The following is a 14,456-nucleotide window of genomic DNA, read 5'->3' on the forward strand; positions in this document are numbered from 1 at the left end:
GCCTTGAGTTTGACACATGTGCTTTATATAATCTTAGTGATGTTGTGTGTTGTGTTTCTCTGACAGACTGAGTGGATTCTACTACAGTGTCTCACCGTCACCATCGTTTTCCCACCTTTCTTCACACTCGTGGATCTGGTGAGTTACGCTCTTCATCTTCTTCTTCTGTTTGGGTCCCACGCTGGGACGTGTGTGTTGGAGTGTGTGTCGCTGCTGTGTGACATCAGTAAAGTGTGGGTGTGTGGGTGTGTGTGGGTCCAATCCCTGAGGCTGCAGCAGCAATAATTCATGTGAGTTGGAAGCGTTGGAGCTCATGGACAGATTGATGCCCCAGTGTTGGAGGCTTTGTTGTGTTGTTTCCATATGGTTCTGATGGAGCTGATGATTCTTCCTAAACAGGAGAGACTTGTTCTTATTGATTGTTGTTGTTTTTACTCTGAGCTCCAGCTTTTAATCGAGACGCATTAAACAAATCCACCTTCTTTATCAAAGCCTTTAAAGAAAGTCAGCAGCTCAACTTAATCACTGCACAGGAAACATCCTCTCTCTCTGTGTGTGCGTGTGTGTGCGTGTGTGCGTGCGTGCGCGCTGTGCATCCTCCCACACTTTCACACCTTGACAAAGTAGCTTTACTTTTAATTAGTCCTCCTCCTGTTCAGGAAACACAATCACAGCGTTTCTTCTGTGTGTTAGTGTTAATGGCCTGCACTTCCATCTCTAAGGGGGAACAAAGGGGAGAGATTTCTGGGGTCCATCCATAAAGTCAGCAAAATGATGGTTCATTGTTCTATGAATCTGTGATAACCACATTTATTTATTCATCTGAATAATATCCACTGTTATCCAGGAACGTTTATTAATATTATTATTATTATAGTCATCTTAAAGATGGAAATCATGGTTTTATTAACAAATAAAATGGGTTCAAAGTGACCAAAAATGGTGGAAAAGGAGGTGAAATGGGATTTTAAAAACCACAGAAATGAGTTAAAAGTTGCACTTTAGAGTGGACAATAACGGACAGAAAAAGTGTTAAAAACGGTTCAAAGTGTTAATACTAGGTGTGTGCTTTGAAATGAATATGATACGATTCACGATTTGCATGTCATGATAGCATATATCCCAATATTAAACAATATGATATAAATGTGCGATATATTGTGATATCAATTATTACTTTACAAGTACAAACTGGTATGAGATACAATTTATTTCATTATTTTTAAACTTGCGAGAACAAGTAAATGGAACTGTATTTCAAGTACAAATATCAAAAATAAGAGCTATGTTTATCAAACTGTCAAATCACATTTTTCAAAACACTTTAACTTTTGCTTGTACAGCAGATTCTGATTCTGTCAATTTCTTCAGTTCTTTAAAAAAAAGTAACCACATGTGTCTATAAAAGGGCCCAGTATGTTCCAGTATCAACTTCAGCTAAAATGCATTGAGGAGTGTTTGCTTCATAATTGGACAGACACTGTGTATATCTCAGAATCAATGTTGTCTTAAAGTCAATATTGGCTTAAAAGTGGCAATTATTAGGAACAATTAGTTTAAACTGGCAAATAATGGGCATGATCAATGCTGAATGTGGTTAAATTGGCAAAAATAATCATTAAATATGTTGAAAAGAAAGGGCGCACGGTGGCTTAGTGGTTAGCACGTCCGCCTCACAGCAAGAAGGTCCTGGGTTCAAGCCCTGGGGTGGACACTTGGGTCCTTTCTGTGTGGAGTTTGCATGTTCTCCCCGTGCTGCGTGGGTTTCCTCCGGGTACTTCGGCTTCCTCCCACAATCCAAAAACATGACTGTAAGGTTGATTGGAGTCTCTAAATTGCCCATAGGAGTGAATGAGAGTGAATGGTTGTCTGTGTCTCTGTTGCCCTGTGATGGACTGGCGCCCTGTCCAGGGTGTACCCCCGCCAAGCGCCCTATGAGAGCCGGAGATTGGCACCGGCAGACCCCCGCGACCCTGTTAAACGGGAATAAGCGGGTATGAAAATGGATGGATGGATGTTGAAAAGAGGTTAAAAGTGACAATAATGGGTCAACATATGTGACATTAGGTGTAAAAGTGATGGAAAGGGTTTATAAGTGATGAACATGTTGTGAAATATGATGTAGAATGTCAGAAAAGGCAGTAACGTAGCAAAAAAATGCATTAAAAGGAGCAAGAATGGCAAACATGGCAAGAAAAAGTGATGAAAATAAGTTAAACTAAGCAAAACCTGTATTTACAAGGCAAATATGTATTTGGCATTTGAAAATTGGAAAAACTGGCAAAAATGACAACCTGCATCTGGATTTGTTGACAAGTTTGTTCTTTTTACTAATTAAATTGAAAGTAATAATGTAGGAAAAACAGAAGACTGACCTTGAGTGAAGGTCAAGGTCACACGTTGTTCAATGGTACCAGTCTGAGCACTGGATCTCAATTTATGGCCAAGTTTTTTTTTGTGACAGTTTTTTTTGGTCCAATGAAATAAAATACTCCACCTGAGATGAGCTTTTCATAAATGTTAGCATCAAACTTGTATGATAAATATTGGGAGAGATATAGAAAATGTTGGTTTTTAACACTTGATGCGACGTTGACCTTGACATTTTGACTCCATAAAAGGTCGACTCCACATCCTTGACATTGTCCCTATGAGATGACATGTGTCATTAGTGCTGCATTAATAAGTCTATAGGAGGAGTTATAGGACAAAGGAGTTCCAGAAGAAGAATTAATAAGAATTCTACGATAACAATTTATTTGGACATTTTCAATGACCAAAAACAAATATAAGTTTGTTTTAGTTTTAGAAAAAGAGTAGAAATAACGTCTGTTTTTACTACCCATGCTGGAAATTAAAACGCACAAATTACTGCAAAAAAAAGTGAAAGACATACGTGATGTTCCAAAGCATGTTGATGAGGGTTCAGTACATGTCATATATTATTATTAACACTTGATTTAGTTTGGAAAATAATAAAAAAAAGAGTTTTAAACTATTCATTATCTCCATTTTTGTTTCAGGAAGAAGTCAAATCAGTTATTTAAGCAACAAAAATACACAAAATGAATTTCTAAATTACACAAAACAGCAGCAAAATGAACTTTCCTTTATTAATGCTCTGATTGCTCATTATTTTAAATGCTAACATGAATGTAGGTCATGTGACCCTCTGATCAGATACAGTCACATGTTTTTTGTTTCCCACTGTGATAAATGTATCTAATATTAATGTAGACGCTGAAACAGGAAGCTATAGCAGACTATAATAACTGTAAATAATAACTGCTATAACGTATTCATGCAACTTTAAATCGACTTATACTTCAGTGCGACATAGTCGAAATGTTCTATTTAAATACACAAGAGGCTCCTCCCTCATTTTCCAGATTTTTTAATGTAATTATTTAAGCAATGTTATGGCTGTAGTAAATATGTTTTTTCATAGATGTATGAGCGATAGTGAAATACAGTTATATAATTTTATTGTAAATAAATTGGTTGTTTTTAGCAGTTTTATTGAAACTAATGAGTGACTTTTTTGCAGTGCAGACTCACTCATGTCGTCACAGAGTCTCAAACACAAAACGTACTCCACTACACCTAATCCCATGACCTTTGACCCCGCCCCTTCACTGGTACCCCTGCCTCTGATTGGACGTGTGACAACCAGAGAGGATCATGTGATCTGTAGCGGCGCCGCCTGGGCTTTGTTTTAATGAGGAGAGATTTCAGAGTCTAGAGTGAATATAGTCAACGTCTCATCTATTATAGAAACGGCACCAGATCAGGACAATGATGCAGAGCGAAAAGGTGCAGGTAGAAATAATAATAATAATGAATGAAAAACAATATATAATAATAATATAATAATAAGAACAATTCATAGTACATTAATACAACATTACACATATAACAAAAATGCAACCTATTATTATTATTATTATTATTATTATTATTATTATTATTATTATTATTATTATTAATAATAATAATAATAATACAATATGATAAACAAAATATGATAATAATAAAATATAATTTTAATAATAATATAAAATATAATAATAAGAAAAATACATATTACATAGATACAACAATGCACCTTTAAAAAATAAATGTTTTTATATTATTATTATTATTAATAACAATAATGTTAAGTACAATATGTTTTATTATTATAATGTATTTATACAAGGTGTTTAAAAAAATTAATTAAAAAACATAACTTTTAGGATTTTTTTATAAAAAACTAAATTAAAACGAGGTTTTTTTAAAAACCATGAAGCCATTATTGGTAAGAAGCGTGAGGAGAACATGCAAACTTCACAGGATCCTCATCCTTTTTGCTCCGTTATTGGACAAATCAGGCGTGGGATAAAGAGGAGGAGCCTGAACGTCCAATCAGCATCAGGCTGCAGCGTACTGCTGCTCTCATTATTGGATGTGTGTCTCTTCCTCTTCCTCTTCCTCTTCCTCACAGTCTGTGGGAGAAGATGAATATGTGAGAGGAAATGAACTCTCAGCTCTACTTCATCATTTAACCTCTCCTCCTCCTTTATCAGTGATGCTCCTCCTTCTTTATCAGTGATGCTCCGCCCTCACTCTCTGCTGCTGACACATGAACCACAATCAGGAAATGAGATCCAGGAGAATCTTTCCTAGCGCTGCGTTCTTTAAGGATCCTCCACTGTTTTTACAAATGTGTCCTAAAACCTTTCAAATATCCCCATTAATAGATCAATATCTAACAAAATACATTATTTTACACCATATCCCTTTAATAATGAAACTAGTTTATTGTTTGAGAACCTGTGAAATGATGTCATTGATACTCTGAAAATTAAATCGCAGTACTTTTTTAAAATATATCTATTTATCCTTCTCTTGTCCAGAAGTGTAGGCGGCGGGCGGAATCTGCTACTACTTTCTTTCTGGCCGCCTACTACTCTTAAACATGTTCATAAATGATTCATTACTCCTTTAGCACCAAAAGAACATCTGTAATATTACGTGAATATCTGTAAAAGTCACATTTTTCTATTAGCTCTGTCTGCTAGCATAGCATCTCTTCTTCACTGCTAGAATAACTGCATGCTAACCGACCACTGGGTTACCAGCGCCCTCTGCTGGTCCAAACACATATCTGACGTAAATACAGTGCAGACTGTTTTTTTTTTTTAAGTCCAAATGTTAAGGCACAAAATACATTTTCAGTTTCACTTTTAAAAAGAAAAAGAACTATTATGCAGTTTTGCATTGTTTACTATAGAACCAGAATTTAAATTAATAGACTTCTTCTTCATTTGTATTATTCCTTTATTTATTTCATTCAGGATTTATTTTTAGTTAAATTGCATTGTTTTGAATAGTTTATCAAGGGATTCTTTTGACAATTAAAAATAAAAGGAAAATAGTACAGCATTTTATAAAGGAATATTTTTCACTCATCATTTTTCTACAGTCCCATTTTGTAAAATAAATCGATCGTGAGAGAATCGTATCGTGAACCCAGTATTGTGAATTGAATTGTATCGGGAGTTGAGTGCATAATTACATCCCTATATATATATATATATATACTGTATGTGTGTGTACTGGGTGTGGTGGTTAGTACAGAGTGGTTTCCATCAGTCCTGCCACTACTGCTGATGGGATGTAAATCATGAATGACCTCCTAGTATAAATATGGATTATATGTCTACAGTATTAGCCACGGCTAACAAACACACATAAATCAGCCTTTCAGTGACTTCACCAACAAACACACAAAGTGCTTTAATATTCTAACGTTATTATTATTATTATTATTATTATTATTAGTCTGTCATATTATGACATTTTGCGAAAAAATTTATATTTCTGTTTAAGGAGAAGAAATGTGTGTAAATGTGACATTTTGTCCAAAATCATGAGGTTATATTTTGTGTCGTTGTGTTTGGTTTGAAAAAATTGTACAAAATAAAAAAAATTTCCATTTCAAAATGTGAATTCCATATTTTCCATTAGTTTCCATGACGACAGAGAGTCATCCTCCTCTCATGTTCACAGCTGGCGTGTCACGCCTCCATCTCTGTGTGTTTCATGTGACACACGCACAGGTTAACAAAATAAAAGACACACACAGGTTAACAAAATAAAAGACACGTGCAGGTTAACAAAATAAAAGACACGCGCAGGTTAACAAAATAAAAGACACGCACGCGATAACAAAATAAAAGACACGCACAGATTAACACATCAGCAGAAGGATGGGATTTATTTAGTTTTTATTCTGCAGAAAACCACAGCTTTCTCATCATTTCCTCCTGTTCTCATTGGTTCACACGGGTTTGTTTTAGTGTTTCTGTGCCTTCATTTAACACCATGTTAGACAATAGGAGAAGACGTTACACATGTGATGTATGTATGAAGGATGAAACCTCAGTGTAAATAGACAGTAAACATTTATAAACTACGGCAGAGATGGAAATTGATCACATTGAGGCAACTTTTGTGAAATTTTGGAGTCGTTATTGAAGTCATTTTCTGTGTTTTTGGAGAGAAAGAGTTTTTGTGTTTTTTTTTAAATTTGAGTTTTTTGTTGGGATTTTGAATGTTTTTGAGGTCTTTTAATGTGTTTTTGCAAAACGTTTGTGTATTTTTTTTTTATCATTTTGTGTATATTTTTGTGTTTTTGTTGTCATTCTGAGTATTTTTTGTTAGTTTATGTTTCTTCTGGTAATTTGTGTCTGTATTGAAGTTGTTTTGTGTATTTTTCGGTGTACTTTTCTGTCATTTTGTGTATGTTTTTGTGTGTTCTCGTCGTAATTCTGAGTATTTTTTTTATTGTTTCATGTCCTCAATCATTTCATTCATTTTTGTAGATATTTAAATTGTCTTTTTTTTCCTCTTATGTGTGTTTATTGAAACCAACCTCCTTCGGACGCTCTAAACCCAACCTGGCAACGCAGCTTCTGCAGCGGTTTTAATACTTTGCTCACTTACAGTTGCGTCTTATTTCACCGTAAAATAAATTCAGACATGTTTATTTATTGTTTACTGATTCATTTGTATTCAGGTCTGTTTGTATAATCATTATATAGAATGAGATGAAAAAGAACACAGGGATTGTCTCAATTCAGCGTTCAACAGAGACGAAAAGGCCTTTAAAACCTGGACTAAACATAGACATAAAATAACTAATTAAACAGCGTGAGAAGTTTTTTGTGTGTGTGCGTGTGTGACCACACACACACACACACACACACACACACACACAGGATCAGCTTTAGCTCAGGGCTGAGTCACAGATGAACAGGTAGGACGTACACAGTGTAGGTGATGCTGAGAATAGACTCTCAGCTGCTCCTCTGACCCTCTCTGCTGTCCTCACGCTCAGAGAGTGTGTGTGCGTGTGTGTGCGTGTGTGTGCGTGTGTGTGTGTGTGTGTGTGTGTGTGTAGCCAGAGGGCAGCTTGTGTTTACGATGAACACGACGCAGAGAGCTGCAATAAACAGTGATCCTCAGCGTGTGATGTTTATTAAACAGCTGAACATGCTGCAGGTTTCTGATATCATCCAACATTTAATTTCTAATATTTACTGATAGACCCGCCCACAAATGGTCACATTACATAAATGGTTTTCAAACCCTTTTTGGGTATTTCCTACTTTTAATGAAGATGAACTTGTGCCCATTTCCCCACAATAATCCTGACAAAATAACACATTTTCAAATGTATTAAATTAATGGAACACGTAACACCGTATTTCATAATGAATGAAATCAAAAACTAAATCAAACTAATTACCTTCATAGAAAACTAACAAATGTAAAAGTGCAGTAGACAAAAATACAGGAAATTAAAAAAAAAAACATAGTTTACAAAAAAGTTCATTCAGTGCACGTATGAAATAAACTTAGAGGGAACAAATAACATCAAACTCAAAAACTAAATTAAATTAATCACATGTAAAAGTGTTGGTTAATTGCTAATAGTTAATGAGTTAAAAACACAGGAAATGAAGGAACATTGTTTGTAATCTGTAACTTTTTCAGTCAGTTTAACTATTGTTATACGTTGAGAAGCACTACATTGTGTAATAGAATAATAGAAATGACACATGCATTTAACTTTTAATGTGATTTATTTCACATAAAACCTCATCTGTGCAAAATAAGAAAACTAGACCCGTGTTAATTTGTTTAGCAATTTCTTTTTATTTTGAGAACTTCATTAACGAGACGGGATTTTTAGCAAACATCAAACTTCTCCAGTTTTCCACTATCACGAAAAACGGACAGAAAAAACGTATCGTGTTCTGAATCTAAACCATTTTTCCCCTTTGTTTATTTAAAATCAGACACCGAAATACTTCACATATCACACATTTACACACTATCGTTCACCAAAAAACATGTGATTTAATGTCTAGAAAGTTTAACAGATGGAAAAATAAGTCAAATTCTGAATAATAATAATAATAATAATAATAATAATAATAATAATAATAATAATAATAACTATTACAGTAATATTAATAGTTTATAAACAGAGAACTGCTCTGAGTCTTTCCTGCAGTAATGCTAACAGGCTGCTGTGCCTCAGCAGCTGAATGTAAAAGAGCAATATTTAGTTTTTCAAGGTTTCAAATTTATTCTACAGTTCATTTATATTGACACTGGAATTAAAAAAAAAAAAAAATCATTATTTAAATTAATTGTGCTCTCTTTGTGCCAAATAGAAGATCTGTGAAAAAAAAAACAAGTGTCACATGGACCCATAATATATCTGTACCAAAGGACATGAACGGATCTATTCGTTGTACATCTAATATATCAGTGTCTGGAGGGAATCTCTAGGATCTTTTTTTAACCACTGGCGTCGTCATCGTCTTCTTCTTCACTGGTTGTAAATCACACTGAGGTAAAAGGAAGCGCGTTAGCAACTTAACACCAACACTTCCCTTTGCTCTGACGGGGTCAGAGGTCAGGTTTACCCCCCCTAGTGGCAAATAAACAAAACATGAGGAGTAATGTTTAGAGTCTCCCTGGTGATAGACACGGATTAGCTTTCCTTTACACCTGCTGCCACGCTTAGCCTTTATAATTCAATCTGAGCGGGTTATACACACACACACACACACACACACACACACACCCATCAAAGAAGCACATGAGATGAATATTAACTATAATAATAATAATTATCTGTAGCGTCACTGAGATCCTCTCCTGCCCTCAGGCGCTGTGCGTGTGTGCGTGTGTGTGTTTCTTCCGGAGACGAGATAAGAACTTCCCTCCCTCTGCTGATCTCCATCATTAATGAAGCATTATTCAGCAGAGCTTTGTTAGCTCAGGCGTGTGTGTGTGCGTGCGTGCGTGTGCGTGCGTGCGCGTGCGTGTGTGCGTGTGTGTGTGTGTGCGTGTGTTCCTCCTGCAGTGCTTGATGATGGGAACGCTCCTCCCTGCCTCCAGGCGCTGTAGAACAGGGTTCCTACTGGGAGCACTGGGGGAAACATGGCAGTGACTATAAAGTTCTGATCAAATCCTGCAGCTCCTCCTGAGTCGGAGTGAGGATGAGGATGAGGATGATGATGAAGATGGAGGTGGAATCATGAAGCAGCCATAATGTTAATATGACTCTTTGACTCATAAAGTTAAAAATAGTTAGTAGAAGATCTCTTGAGTTCTGAGTGTAGTGTGTGGTGTGTGTGAACCATCTATAAAACCTGGCATCAGCTGTGTTTATGTAGCGCATTAGCACAGGTTGATGTGATTATGGGTTATTTGAGTTATTAATAATGACGTTTCTGGGGGGTTTGTTTGAGGATCTCCTTTGGAAAACATTAAAAAAAGGACCAAATATAAGCGCAATTGTCAGTACACCCACACATGAACCCACCCAGCGCTCCTCCCTCATACATACAGCGACACAAAATTTCCACACTTATTGTGTTTATGGGTTATTTTGAATCATTAATTACGTTTCTGGGGGGTTTGTTTGAGGATTTCCTTTGGAAAATGCATTTTTCTGACAGAAGTGTTGTTTTCGTCTATGGAGGTTGAAGTATTCTATCCAATAGGCAACCCACCATTTTGCCCGCGTGATGTTGTTCAGAATGTTTAGTGCACGTGGCAAATAGCATGTGTGAAAGCAAACCAAACCAAATTAAAATGCAACAAAGTAGCAGATTCACCACCTGAACCGCACCGAGTTCACTCTGGTGTGAAAGCACCCTCAGACGACATGGTTATAATGAACCATATACATGTGGACATTCACACGGACACACAGACGTCGGCGAACGAAACAGACTTCATCGGTACATGAAGCACCAGAGCTTCTCTCATGACACACGGATCATTATAAAGTAAATTTTTCACTCAACGTCCTGTATTCAATTCAATTCAATTCAACTTTGTTGTATATTGAGCTATACAATAAAATCATCTCAATGTGCTTATCAAAATATAAAATTCATAATAAGAAAGAAAAAACCCAACAAGATCCACATAAACAAGTATTTAGCGACAGTGGGAAGAAACAACTCCCTTTAACAGGAATAAATCTCCATTAGAACCAGGTTCAGAGGTGGCAGCCATCTGCGTGGACTGGTTGTGGTTAGTAAACAGAAGGACCAACAGAACAGGATAGAGAGATAGAACATCAGAGTGTCTCAGACTAGTTGAGCCGTGAACCACAGAACAGGAAGTGACATCATCAGCTTCACAACATCTGAAACAGAGCAGAGAGAGAAGGACGAGGAGAAGACACTGACTGCAGAAAAACATGATACATTATTATAAAGTCTGTGTTGGCCTTGGGCCTTATTCCCAGTGCCTAGTCAGCACTTATTATAAAGGTGATCAATCTCTTCCTGTTTATTGATAAGCTATCAGTGACTCTAAGGTCTGTAAATGTGAGCGTTCACAGACGAGCTCTAGTGATGAGGTTATGTTATGATTCAGTCCTGTTCATGTTTAGTGGAGGTAGAACAGCTGTTGTCAACCACTGGCTCTTGACCAAAGTCAAACTATATTTTTGTCGAGCTGCTGCTTCAAAACTACAATCTAAATAAAGTGAAAACAGTTCTCACGGGGTCTTCTATGTTGGAGCCGACAAAAAAGGTTTTGTTCTGTGTTTTTTTCCCGATAGACGTGAATACGTCACGTTCTCCCCCTGTCCAATCAGAACCCTTCCCAACCCCCAGACCTAAAGAGGAATTTAATAAAGCAATATTCCACATTTACACATGTCACTTCTGGCACAACATCTGAGGTATTACAACATGATATGATGGACTAATGACTAGCTATAGCTGTAGAGGATATCAATATCCCTATGACCTATGAAACACTATGTTTTGGGGACAACTTTAAGCATATTTTCCGCTGTAAAACAGGTGGACCAACGGCTGGATGCAAAGTCTGGCATGACCTCAGCACATGCTTGTCTTGGTGCATTTCTTCTATGTATAGATATTAAAGTAATGACTCCATGTTTGGCATGATTTCAGGAAATGTAATAGCATGTAGCGACATCTGATTAAGGGAAGGTAACGAAATGGAAAAAAACAGAAAGCTGTAAACTGATACAGAAATAAGCCTAAAATTCTGAATTGTGAAACAGAAAATCTGAGCCTAGTTTAAAGGACAAATGTGTCAGATTGTTCCTTCAAAGTAAGAGCATATGTCTGCTGAAATAAATGGCATACTGTCTAGCAAGTGTTGCAAAAATGGACAGACATGTCAAATCTTATAGTGCATTTTTTTATTGCGTTGTTTGCAATAGTTACTGTAACTCCATGAACCGTAATAAGCAGGTTTGACATGTTTCGGGAACTTTTATCATCAGTTATAGGATCTAATTACAGGAAGCCACTGGAACGGAAACAAAGGGAAACTTTTGAAATGGAAAATGGGAAGTCTTTCTTTCTATTCTTTTCTTTCTCTTTCTTCTCTTCTTCTTTCTTTCTTTCTTTCTTTCTTTCTTTCTTTCTTTCTTTCTTTCTTTCTTTCTTTCCACTGCAGAGCACTAGGAGTAATGTTGTGTTTACGTTGTAGAGACGGCGTCACTTTGTGAGCTCATAAACCGTTTAAAGGTCCAGGTGTTAATATACACTGGTGACCAGTAGCAGGTGTTGGTCCCAGTAACACAGCTGCAGAAATCCCATAAAACACACAGAGGTCACTCCCTCCCATAGACGTCTGCATTCCACAACACAACGCTCCTTTGACTCTGTGTAACCTGACACCTCCTCTTTCTACCTGCACTCCACCGTGGGCTGGACTATGGGGACAAATCAGAGCCCATTACACGGCGTGTTTGTGCACGAGGACGAGGAGGAGGAGCTGAGTCAGGGAAGGAGGGCGTGGATAAGAACAGAAGTGGAGGAACTGGGACACAAGTCTTTTTTTATTCGGAGCGTGGACGCGTTTGTTCTGCAAATCTAGAACCACGTGCACGCTGAGAGGAGGGAGGTCAAAGGTCACTGCTGCTGGTGTTTCTAAGTGAAGCTCTCCGACGGGACACGGAGCAGGTAAATCTGACGGATGAATGTGTGCACACAGACGCTCCGCTTGTTTCCACATGAAAGGAAACACCGTTAGTTAGAGGAGTGCACTGACCTGAATCCAGCACGTCAGGAAGGAACGTACGTGCACCCTAGTTTCTCCTGGAATCGTGCTAAACATGCTAAACATGCTAATAGAGATGAAGAGACCACTACTGTTATATTTTTTAGTGAAGCACCACAATCCGTCCACCAAAAATTGCCGTCTGAAACAGCATGTTGTGATGATGTGACAAACCAGTGCGGTCCTTAGACTTTGTGTGCGTCTCCAAGAACATGCGTGGATAATAAATAAAGCAGAGAAGCTGATCTTCATCAAGAACTTCAATGCATTATCGGTGGTGGAAACTGAAACGTATCATCTCTGCGAACGTGACATTCAGTGGAATCGGCGGGTGACACATGTTGGTTTGCTACACGTGTAGACATTCAGCCTCTGGTTTGAAATATATTAAAACATTTGAGTGAGAATTTCACTTTCAGTCAAATATAGCAGAGCTCAGTTTTCCAGATCTTATATCACATAACAGCATTCTTTTTTTTTTTCTCTCAAATTGTTGAAAGAACTCTAAATTTTTCCAAAATCTGGCAAATTTTCCTCAAATTATTCCATGAAACTTTCCAAAATGACCAAAATGAGCTTAATCTAAGTGAAGATTCTGCAGGGACTGATACACTCACATTCTTTTTCATCCATTTATCATTTATAGGTGGAATTGCAAACCAGGGCACATTCATGTTTGAATTTCAACTTTTTCCCACAAAATCTGTGGCCCACTTAAGATCAAGCTGGTCCGTAATCGACCCCTGAACTAAATGAGTTCCATACCCCTGTGTTAAACATTCATTCATCTGTTTTCAGGTGAGAAAAAGATTGTGCATATGTGAGATAATGCCTGAAATATTATAGATCGCCGTTTCTGTTTCAGAAGGTGAATTCTATGTTTTGCATCGATCAGGGAAAATGTGCGTGAACGTGGTCAGAAAGAGTGTCTGTGGTTGACTGGAGCTGCTTCCAGAGGAGGATTAAACCTGATTGGTCTTGGTTTCATTTGTTTTCACACTGAGCTCTTCAAAGAAAATCAGGTTTTGACCTGAATGCAACACGTCAGGAAGTGTGTGCGTGTGTACACAAGTGGGCTGAGGGCTCGCCCTTTGTGTGTGTTTTCATCTTTAATCAACATGTCCGTGCTTGAAACATTTACTTAACACAAGGCTTTAGTGTCAACTTCTGAATCAACAAGCTATTGCTTCTTTTCAGTTTTTCTCTCGTGATCTGAGTGATATTTTCTCACTAATATGGAAGTATTGTTAACACTGTGTGGGGTTGCCATGTGTGACTCTGTATAGCAGACAGGGTTGCCAGAATGGCAGGTTTTCTGTAGCATATTTGGAAATTTTTACCCATTTTGCCTCAAAATGTCCCACAACCTTTTAGTTTAAACTGTTGTTTTCTTCCAACACTCCTTCACACCTGTATGGAAACTGGATGGAGGGAGGAGCCTAATGATTAACCCTAAACCTGACTTGAATTACCCATAAACTAAATCAGAAACCATAACTAAACTATTGTCAAAATGCATTTTTAAAAACGTTCTTTAGTTCCAAACTTTGATTAAAACAAATGTTGATATTTTTACTTTCTTTAATTGTATTTAATGTGTTTAGTCAAAATGTGTTGAATACACATTTTAAATCTGTGACTTTTATTGTTCTACTTCAAGCAGTAACAGATTACAAGCCTCCATGTTTCTCCTGCGAGGCTTCACCAGCAGCTCTAAATGCATTATTCACAATCTACATCTGTTTGAATTAAACATACAGCGCTGATTTAAAACCACTCCCTAAACACGCAGCAGGAATACTGTGTGAACCTGGACACCAGAGACAGTCTGTGAT

At 37.2% G+C, this 14,456-nt stretch overlaps 1 protein-coding gene across 4 annotated transcripts in view; it reads left to right on the top strand.

Moving 5' to 3' along the window:
- Positions 1 to 14,456, top strand: part of large2 (LARGE xylosyl- and glucuronyltransferase 2) — a 51,656-nt gene that overhangs the window by 3,697 nt on the left and 33,503 nt on the right. For 3 of the 4 annotated variants that reach the window (XM_028436215.1, XM_028436223.1, XM_028436208.1), the window contains exon 2: positions 67 to 138. The gene's annotated coding sequence lies outside the window, so the exon portion shown is untranslated. Of the gene's footprint in view, positions 1 to 66; positions 139 to 12,360; positions 12,525 to 14,456 lie in introns of those variants that run through there. The other variant, XM_028436200.1, reaches the window with a different exon arrangement.

Source organism: Gouania willdenowi, chromosome 3 (genome assembly GCF_900634775.1).
Source record: "Gouania willdenowi chromosome 3, fGouWil2.1, whole genome shotgun sequence".
Classification (NCBI taxonomy): Eukaryota; Metazoa; Chordata; class Actinopteri; order Blenniiformes; family Gobiesocidae; genus Gouania; species Gouania willdenowi.